Below are 11,073 nucleotides of genomic sequence, written 5' to 3'. Positions count from 1 at the left end.
GGCTTAAGATGAGGGTATCATCAGGTATCACCCCACCTTAAAGTCATGTAGCCTAAACAAATGTCCAGCTCATTTTCTCTGGGCTCCAGAAATGAACATTTCATTGTGTGAGCCAATGATACACCCTTTTAACTACAGAGAAGTTGTACAACCAATGTTACATCCTCATCAATAATGCTAACTATCATAAAATCAATCACCTCCATACGCCCCAGAATTCTAAGCAATTTAAAACAAATTTTTCAAGTAAAATATCAAGATGTTCTTTTTAAAACAGATGCTTTGTTCAAAAAAGCAGTTAATTTATCAAGTCAGCTATCAAACTGAAATGTTTTCAGATGAGCTCAGTTTATTTATTCTGAGTTAAACCAGGTATTAGCCAGCAAAGCATTTCTTAGGAAAGTAACTTGTCAGTTCCACATACCTAAACCAAATATCTGAGCCTTAGCTCAGTGTTCGAGACAATCACAGAGGTTCTGTGAGATTGAAAACCATCCACCCAGAGTTTTCCCTTCCCAGATAAATACATTGCAAGTGTGTATGCCAGGTCACCTGCAGAAGCCTGACACAAGCTCAGGTCCAGATTGCGCTGCTCTGAAAGCAGACAATTTGGACCATTCTGTCATTATGACATTTACTTTCTTCAACAAATTATTCTGAAAGATTAAGAAACCTTTAGAAAGAGATTTCAGTCATGGCCTGAATTTAAACTATATGGAGAGGGAAGGAAAGTAGTATTGTAAAGCACACCAACCCAAACAATAATCTATTTGATATTTTAATGGAACGACAACTTAAGATATATTTAAATCAGTTGAATTAACACCAGACTCTAGGAAACGTTTAAACTTAGCGAGATTTGAGAAGATTTGTAGCTCAGATTGAGGTTCTGGATGTAGATTTGCTCGCTGAGCTGGAAGGTACATTTCCAAATGTTTTGTCATCCTACTCGATAATATCTTCAGTGGGCCTCCGGGCGAAGCACTGTTGATAATTCCTGAATTCTATTTATATGTTTGGGGTTTTGGGGGTTAGTGATGTCATTTCCCATGGTGATGTCATTTCCTGTGGTGATGTCATTTCCTGTTCTTTTTCTGAGGGGGTGGTGGATGGGGTCTAACTCGATGTATTTGTTGATAGAGTTCTGGTTGGAATGCTAAGCTTCTAGGAATTCTCTGTTTGGCTTGTCCTAGAATGAATGTGTTGTCCTAGTGGAAGTGATGTTCTTCCTCATCTGTATGTGAGGATACTAGTGAGAGAGGGTCATTTCATTTTGTGGTCAGTTGGTGTTCATGTATCCTGGTGGCTCGTTTTCTGCCTGCTTGTCCAATGTAGTGTTTGTTAGTCTTGCACGGTATTTTGTAAATATCATTAGTTTTGCTTGTTGTCTGTAGAGGGTATTTCAAATTCATTAGCTGCTGTTTAAGTGTGTTGGTGGGTTTGTGGGTTACCATGTTGCCAAGGGATCTGAGTTGTCTGACAGCCATTTATGAGATGTCTTTGATGTAGGGGAGAGTGGTTAGGGTTACCGGATGTGTTTTGTCTGCTTGTTTGGGTTTGTTGCTGAGAAATCTGCGGACTGTGTTCATGGGGTATCTGTTCTTTTTGAATACACTGTATAGGTGATTTTTCTCTGCTCTGCATAGTTCCTCTGTGCTGCAGCATATGGTAGCTCATTGGAATAATGTTCTGATGCAGCTTCATTTGTGGGTGTTGGGGTGATTGCTTCTGTAGTTCAATACTTGGTCTGTATGTGTTGTTTTCCTGTAGATGCTGGTTTGAAGTTCCCCATTGGCTGTTTGCTCTACTGTGACATCTAGGAATGGCAGTTTGTTATTGTTTTCCTCCTCTTTAGTGAATTTTATGCCAGTAAGGGTATTCTTGATAGTCTTGAAGGTTTCCTCTAACTTGTTTCGCAAAGAGATGACAATGGTGTCAGCCATGTAGCAGATCCAAAATTTGGATTGAATGCTTGGCAGAGCTGTTTTTTCGAGTCTCTGCATTACTGCCTCTGCTAAGAACCCTGATATTGGAAACCCATGGGTGTTCCGTTGGTTTGTCTGTAGGTTTTATTGTTGAAAGTGATGTGTATGGTAAGGAAACCTAAAGAAGGGCTCATGTCCGAAACGTCGATTCTCCTGCTACTTGGATGCTGCCTGACCTGCTGCGCTTTTCTAGCAACACATTTTCAGCTGTTACATCAAAGGAGACCATTATTTCATCCTCTTCTATCTTAGTGTCTTTGATGGTCTTCAGGAATTCTTGGGTGGAGTGGATGGAGTGATGTGAGTCTTCTACTAAGTGTTTTTGTCTTTGGTTTAGCTCCTTGGCCAATCCGTAAATTGGTGTTCCAGGTAGCGAGACTATGGGTCTGAGGGGGGCTCCTGGTTTGTGAATTTTGGGTAATCTGTAGAAGTGTGGCATGTTGGATTCATCTGGTTTCATTTTTTGGAAGTCGGTCTTATTTATTTCTCTGGATTTCTGAAGTCTTTTGAGTAGAGCTGTGATTCAGTTCTCTACTCGTGGGGTCAGGTCTATCACCACTTGTTGGTAAGTGTTGGTATCTGTAAGTAATGTGCCCACTTTTTCAATGTAGTCTATTCAATTTAGAATGACTCTCAAGCATCCTTTGTCTGCAGGTAGGATAATAAAAATCTACGGATTACCCAAGATTCACAAACTATTTTAATTGAGAAAATTTATCAAAAGTGCATGATGCTTGCAACTAAGAATAATTGCAGCAGCCAACAAAATATATGCATTTCACAATAAGACAATAATAGAATGTAATGAAGCTCTCTGTAATTTAATTCCTTAAACTCTGCTACTTCAATTGTAAATAGAGAATTGTGCATATGAAGTGGTGCAACAAAGGTATAAAGCAACAATCATGTTCAGTCCCATTTCAGACTCCATGGATACTGAAACAGTCTTTGCCGACATACTGGAAGACCTGGGCAACATTCTGAAGTGGTATGACAACTGGTAAATAATATTCACCACACAACTGATCATCTCCAACATTAGAGAATCTAACCAAAAATGCTTGATATTCAATGGCATTATGATTGCTGAAGCCCTACCATCCACATTTTGAATTTTTCCATTGATCAGAAACATAACTGGTCTGTGCATATAAATACTATGGCTATAAGAAAATAAGAAGTAGGAGCAGGACTAGGCCATCTGACCGCTTGAACCTGCTCCATCATTCAATAAGATTATGGATGATCTTTTCATGGACTGAGCTCCACTTACCCACTTGCTCACCATAACCCTTAATTCTTTTACTGGTCAAAAATCAATCTATCTTTTCCTTAAAAACATTCAACAAGGTAGCCTCAATTGCTTCGCTGGGCAGGAATTCCGTAGAAGAAGTTCCTCCTCAACTCAGTCCTGAATCTGCTCCCTCTTACTTTGAGGCTATGCCCTCTTGCTCTAGTTTCCTCTGCCATTGGAAACAACCACCCTGCTTCTATCTTATCTACTCCCTTCATAATGTTATATATTTCTATAATATTCTACCTTGTTTTTCTAAATTCCAATGAGTATAGTCCCATTCTACAGTACTGGCCTATCTGATCAAGATCCTGTTGTAATCTGAGGTAACCTTCTTCATTGTTCACTATACCTCCAATTTTGGTGTCATCTGCAAACTTACTAACTGTACCTCTTATGCTCGCATCCAAATCATTTCTATAAATGACAAAAAGTAGAGGACCCAGCACCAATCCTGGTGGCACTCCATTGGTCACAGGCCTCCATTCTGAAAAACAGCCCTCCACCACCATCTTCTGTCTTCTACCTTATTGAATCTTTTTTCTCCAGCTATGGAGTGTGCAATTCATTTAGTCATAGAGTTGACAGTAGAAGAGGAGACCATTTAACCCATCTAGATCTACTTACTCTATTTCCACACAAAAACAAAACACTGCAGGTTCTATTTAAAAAAAAGATGAAAATATTAATTAGGTCAGACATCATCTTCAGAAGATAGTCCCAGCATTTTCTCTGTTCCAAACTACTTCCAAACTCTGGCAGTTTCATTGTATCCACCCATCACTTTTACTATTCAAATATTTATCCAATTATACTTTAAATAACATGCTCAAATGTTAGTCATACAAATATACAAGTCGGGAGCAGAAGTCAACCATTATGCCCCTCGAACCTGCTCTGTTATTCAGTAAGATAATGGCTGATCTCTTTGTGCTCAGAATTCCTAATTCTCCCGATAAGTTTTGATTCCCTTGATGACTAAAAAATGATCTACTTCTACCTTAAAAATATTTAATGACCCCGCTTCAACTGTCTTCTGAGGCAGAGAGTTCCAGAGTCACACAACTCTCTGATAGAAAAGAACTTCTACTGATCTCAGTCATACAATGGCTACCCCTAATTGTCTGAAAGTATCCCCTGTGTCTAGATTCATACACAAGAGGAAACCTTGTCTTCACATCCACCTTGCAAGATCATTACAAACTTCATTCAAATCACCCATCACATTTCTCAATCTCTGGGGAAAAAACTTGGGCTGAGTACTCTTAGACCTCTCTCCATGTTCATTGCTGGTAGATGCCACTGCACTCCCCCATGCTGCCTAAAATGGACAGACTAACAGATTTCAGGAGCTACAATACCACTGGTCTTTCCACGGGTGAGCTGACAGGTGTGTTTGGTCAGCTTTCTAGTCAGTGATTGAGATCCTCAACTTTTGTATTAAAATGCCACACATTAAGCAGACAGTCTGTCTACTTTTTCAGGTGAATCTAAAATAAGTCCATGATACCGTTTAAGAAAACTAATGAACATTTATCATTCAATTAACATTATACTAATCATTTGGTCAATATTGCATTGCAACCTGCATAATGTAACCAAGTCCTTGATCTCGCTGGATTCAATGGGTCGAAGTAGATTCCAATGGAACGAATTGGAGTCACACAAACCAAACCAGATTCAAATAGAACTGATATGGACCTAACCAGATTCACATCAGTAACTGTTTTCACTTACATTCCAACTATATTTCAAAAGTAACTATTTAATTGGTTGTAAGGCAGTTTGGATCACATGAAGTTTCAAAATATGTTATATAAATGCCACTGTTTTCTTTCTCTTTTCTTTCTGTAGCATAGGAGAGTGCTCATTATAATTTCATATTCGTGTTTTCTTCTCTTTTAACACAAACATATGGATAATGTGATTTGGAAATGTGTTTGTCTAATCTAGAGATATTGTAATTGGAAACTAATCAGCATCAGCTCAAATGACCTGCCTTTGCAAGCAGCAAGAACATCTGTTTTAAATTCTTGTGAATATGCAGTGACTGGAACCCATCTCTATTTTTCACTAGACAGCTAAAGCAATAGTAAAGCTTTGCCCATCCAGCAAGGAAGAGGCTGGAGCTGAAAGAATCCCAAAATTGTAAGTCATTTTTATTTTACTGCTGTGGTTGTAGGAGTAGGAAGTCAATGTGGAAACCACGCAGAAACTAACTTATTTGTTGAAAAATAACATCTTTATTTGCTACCATTTGAAACTGAATTTTGAAGAGAGATTTCAAACTTGAATATTGCTGAAAGGAAAAACATATTGTTGAAGCTTTTCATCTTATACCCATTAGGAAAATGCAAGAATGCCAAAAGTTCAGCCATCTGAACAATTGAGGTGGAAAGAGTACCGATGAGTTGCCATGGAGAAAACAATGAGAATCTGGAGGCTCCTTCTGCTTCCAAGTAGTTCAAAATAGGCACAAGTCTTGAATATATTCCTTTGTTTGTCACTGTGAAAGAATGCATAGTACTGTGTTCCTAAAACAGTGAGGAGATCCATAAAGGAGCTGAGTGTGGCAAAATTGGTATTTTCTCTGGTATTCAGTTAATTTTCACTATAACTTTGTCCTTCATGACAGGTAGCTTTCGACAGTTCTTCCCTTTATAGGTGGCATTTCGATTACTTGAGGGTTGATAACGGATCACATTATTGTGCTTGCATCATGACTTGCTGACAATTATTCACAATATTTTCTGGCAATTGGACAGCTCAAATATTCTGTTAGAGGGCCATTAATTTCAAACCAAAGTCAGATTGATACCATTTTGCGGAAAAACATGTTTTCAGCCCCAAGGCAAAATCGAGGTAATTTAAGGAACATAACATACCGTTCATCCTCTCAACTCTTGCATACTAAATAATTAAATATTTTGCATGATAACAAGGATACTGATTTTTTTTAATAATAAAAATTTTTGAACAGTTTTTGGGGTTTTGTTCATTATTCATTTACTATGTCTCTGGGGATGTGATTTGTTAGTAGTAATTCCTATAGAGTGCTGAATGCTTTATTTTTATCCAGAATATAATTTAAGCATGTTTATGCCATGACTGCGGTCAACTGAATTATAATTATTATCGTTATCTTTTCAGCAGGCCAACCATTTGCTTGTCTGAGTATCACTGTTATTATTCTAGTTAACACATATTCAATGATTCTGTTTACCTGTCTACCAATAAATTCCAACCTGATACAGGCAGCAATTATCCTTTGCATTGCTAAAGCTACAGCCTTTTTGTCTCTTTCCACTGCATAATGGCTGTTTTTGGTCAGATGATCCAATGGAGTATATTTATACCTTAGCGTAAGCATTAATATGGCCAGCCACTGAGTAGTTACCTCATGAATTTTAATTTGAGTACTGCCCACCTCCCGCCTTTTGCTTTTAGTTCATTGACCTTTAGAAGTGTACATTAACAAGGTACCCACTGCACACAGCTGCTTTTAGCAAAAACAGAATTCAAATGCACATTGTTTCTATCTTAAGTTTCATAAAGTGCATGTATTTAATCATTGATGCAAATTTCAGAAATGTAGAAGGTCTTAGCATAAAGGATTACAACTCATATCGGTGCAGAAAATTGCTAGAGAAAGAACATTATATCGAGTAAAATGGACAGTAGCACAAATCAGGCAATAATAATTCAAACATGTGTTTGACACTTTTTAAAAATATATTTTTATTGAATAAACAGATTTTAAATATTACAACAAGTACAAAACAATACAATTCAAAACAGTACAAAAAAAACAAAATAAAAAAAAATCCCCGACATACCCTCATGTACAAATGTATAAAAAAAATAGAAAAATATATTAAAAAAACAAACTGGCCATTTAACTAAATAAATAATAACCAACAACAAACTAATAAATAGTAATAACTCAGCCCAGCCAAACAAAACGCTCATACGTTCACAGTTCCTCTTCCCCGGATATTGGACTCGTAAAACACAATTGTTACGGCTATATAAAAGCCCTTGTTAGTGTGGCAAATAAATCTGTGTCCAGGTATTCCAAAAAGTGCTGCCATGTCTTGTAAAAATTCTCAGTTTTGTGGTGTACCATATTTGTGAGAAAATCCAGGGGAATGTGCTCCATAACAATCTTCCGCCAACCCGACAGGCCCGGGGGGTGTCCAACCTAGCAAGATATTCTTTCTTGCACAGAATGTGAGAATATTGAAAAGTTTTTTTTCTTATGCGCATCTGCAGGAAATACAGTGGGCAAGCCCAAAAGGAGAGAGATAGGGTTCTTCTCCACCCCGACACCCAAAGTCCTCTCCATTGCTTTCCAATATGTTTGAAGCCTATCGCAAGACCAGAGACAATGGGTAAGAGTGCCCATGCAGACCTTGCACTTGGGACATGCTGGAGATACCTCTGGTTTAAATTTTGACAAATGGTCCAGAGCCAAATGGACCCTGTGGGTAATTTTCAACTGTAAAGCGTGGGTCCTATTGCAAATTAATATCTTCCTTGCAATCTCCCAAATATCGTCCCATGCCTCTGAGGAGACATCAGCATCCAGCTCTCTTTCCCACATCTTGCAGAGTGGATCAAACTCATCTGAGAGGCCACGCCCAATTGATGATATAAAGTACTGACAGAAAGTGTACTCTTAGTACTTAGTCCCCCCCTTCTCTATGTCAGATTTGAAGAGATCAGTCAAAAGTGTGATCTTTTTTTCAATAAAATCCCTAACTGGAAAAAACGAAGGAGGTCTCTATTAGATAACTTATACTTCCGCACTAACTGATCAAAGGACATCATTACGTCTCCCTCAGGTAAATCGCCCATGTAAGACAAACCCCTAGCAGCCCAACGTTTAAATCCTGAATCTATCATCCCTGGTTGAAAACCTGGCATAACTACTAAAGGTGTAAACAAAGATGTTTTTCCAATATTGCCTTCCCTCTGCCGAATTGCCCTCCATGCTTTAACAGTATTGATAACTATTGGGTTATGGCAATATTCACTAACTGTCCTCATTTTGTCCAAAAACAGCAAACTGGTAAGGGGCCACCCTGCCTAGGAGGCTTCGGTATCTCGCCATATTGAAAGAGGATCTCCACAAATTCAATCACAAACTCACGTAGAACAAAAACGAGCTTAATTGGTCATTTTTAATGTCTGTAAGGTCTTACTCCCCCCAATCTGTAAGGCAGTTGCAGTTTGGCTAATTTAATGAGGGGCCACTTATGATGCCAAATAAAGGAGCTCAGCCTCCTGAGAGTTTGCTTATTGAAAATCAGGGGGAGCATCTGTATAGGGCATAGTAAACGGGGGATAATATTTATCTTAATAAGCGCTATCCGACCCAACCACGAGACTGGAAGTGCCTCCCATCTTTGAAGATCTTGTTTAATTTTTCCAAATAATTGGATAAAATTGGCTTTGAACAGCCGATTCAGAACTGGAGTAATGAATATGACCAATTCACAAACCCTCCCTGTGACCACCTAAATGGGAATCTATAATCACCCTCAAGAGCTAATTCCTTCGTAAGACCACCCATGGGCATAGCCTCTGATTTCACAAAATTAATCTTGAACCCCGAAAAAGCGCCAAACGCATGAATGCATTGCATCAGGTGAGGCACTGAAACTGCTGGATTTGTCAACAAAATTAGGACATCATCTGCATAGAACAAAATCTTATGTAATTTTGACCCCACTTCTGGAGCTGATATATTTGGTCCCCATGAATGGCTTCCGTCAATGGTACAATCACCAACATAAAAAGCAATGGTGAAAGGGGAACAGCCCAGACAGCTGCCCCTAAAAATATTAAAATTGGTTGATCATACCCCGTTGATGATGACTGCTGCGAGAGGGCCACCGTTGCCAACGTTTACCCATCTTATGAAGACTTCACCCAAACCAACCAGTCTAGAGTATAGAAATGGTATGGCCAATCAACTCATTCAAATGCCTTCTCTGCATCTAGAGAAATCACCAGTCTCTGTATTGACTGCTGTTGGCATGCTTGAATTACATTAAGCAGTCTCCTAACATTATTGGAGAATCTGCGAGCCTTTATAAAGCCTGTCTGATCCTCTTTAATAATAAAAGGAAACACAGTCTCCAGCCTTAATGTGAGAGTCTTAGAGAGGATCTTAAAGTCCACATTTAAGAGCGAGATGGGCCTGTATGAAGCACAGTCTTCCGGGTCTTTCCCTTTTTTAAGGATAAGTGAAATATTGGCCTCTTTCAGAGATGGTGGGAGACAAACATGACTGTATGAATCATTAAACACATTGAGCATCAAGCCTGACAGTATACTTATAAATTCTTATAGAATTCACTGGGAAATCCGTCAAGACCGTGCGCCTTTCCATGCTGAAGCTGCCTCACAGCTTCCTGCATTTCTTGTTCTGATAATGGGGCATTGAGAAAGGACTGTTGTTCGGGCGTCACACCTGGGAGCTTCAGATCCCTAAGAAAGGATTCCATTTTGGCCTGCCTCTTCTCACAATCCTCGGATGGATATAACTTAGAGTAGAATCTCTGGAATGCCACCTCAATCTTTTTAGAATCACATGTTAGGTTTCCAGACCCTTCCCTAATCGCCGTAATGGCTGTGGGGCACTTGTCTTTCTGGCAAGGTACGCAAAGTATTTGCACCGCTGAGGCCAAACGCCAGCTCGCAGACAAGGGAGGCGCGGTAGTAGTTTGGCGCACCGACCTCTACACCGCTGAGGCCAAACACCAGCTCGCAGATCAAGGGAGGCGCGGTAGTAGTTTGGCGCACCGACCTCTACACCGCTGAGGCCAAACGCCAGCTCGCAGATACCTCCTCCTACTGCCCCCTTGACCAGGACCCCACCCCCCACCACCAAACCATCATCTCCCAGACCGTCCATAACCTCATCACCTCGGGTGATCTCCCATCCACCGCCTCCAACCTCATAGTCCCACAACCCCGCACCTCCCGCTTCTACCTCCTGCCCAAAATCCACAAACCTGACTGCCCCGGCCGACCCATTGTCTCAGCCTGCTCCTGCCCCATCGAACTCATCTCTGCATACCTCGACACGGTCCTGTCCCCATTAGTCCAAGAACTCCCCACCTACATTCGTGACACCACCCACGCCCTCCACCTCCTCCAGGACTTCCGCTTCCCCGGTCCCCAACGCCTCAGCTTCACCATGGACATCCAGTCCCTGTACACCTCCATCCCCCATCACGAAGGACTCAAAGCACTCCGCTCCTTCCTTTCCCGCCGTACCACCCAGTACCCTTCCACCGACACCCTCCTTCGACTGACCGAACTGGTCCTCACCCTGAACAACTTTTCTTCCCAATCCTCCCACTTTCTCCAAACAAAAGGAGTAGCCATGGGCACCCGCATGGGCCCCAGCTATGCCTGCCTCTTCGTAGGGTATGTGGAACAATCCATCTTCCACAACTACACTGGCCCCACCCCCCATCTTTTCCTACGCTACATTGATGACTGTATCGGCGCTACCTCGTGCTCCCACGAGGAGGTTGAACAGTTCATCCACTACACTAACACCTTCCACCCAGACCTCAAATTCACCTGGACAGTCTCGGACTCCTCCCTCCCCTTCCTAGACCTTTCTGTTTCTATCTCAGACGACCGAATCAACACGGACATCTACTACAAACCAACCGACTCCCACAGCTACCTAGACTACACCTCCTCCCATCCTGCCCCCTGTAAAAACGCCAATTCCTTCGTCTCCGCCGCATCTGCTCCCAGGAGGACCAGTCC

The sequence above is a fragment of the Chiloscyllium plagiosum genome, chromosome 10 (genome assembly GCF_004010195.1).
Source record: "Chiloscyllium plagiosum isolate BGI_BamShark_2017 chromosome 10, ASM401019v2, whole genome shotgun sequence".
NCBI lineage: Eukaryota > Metazoa > Chordata > Chondrichthyes > Orectolobiformes > Hemiscylliidae > Chiloscyllium > Chiloscyllium plagiosum.
Note: the sequence above shows the minus strand (reverse complement) of the source record.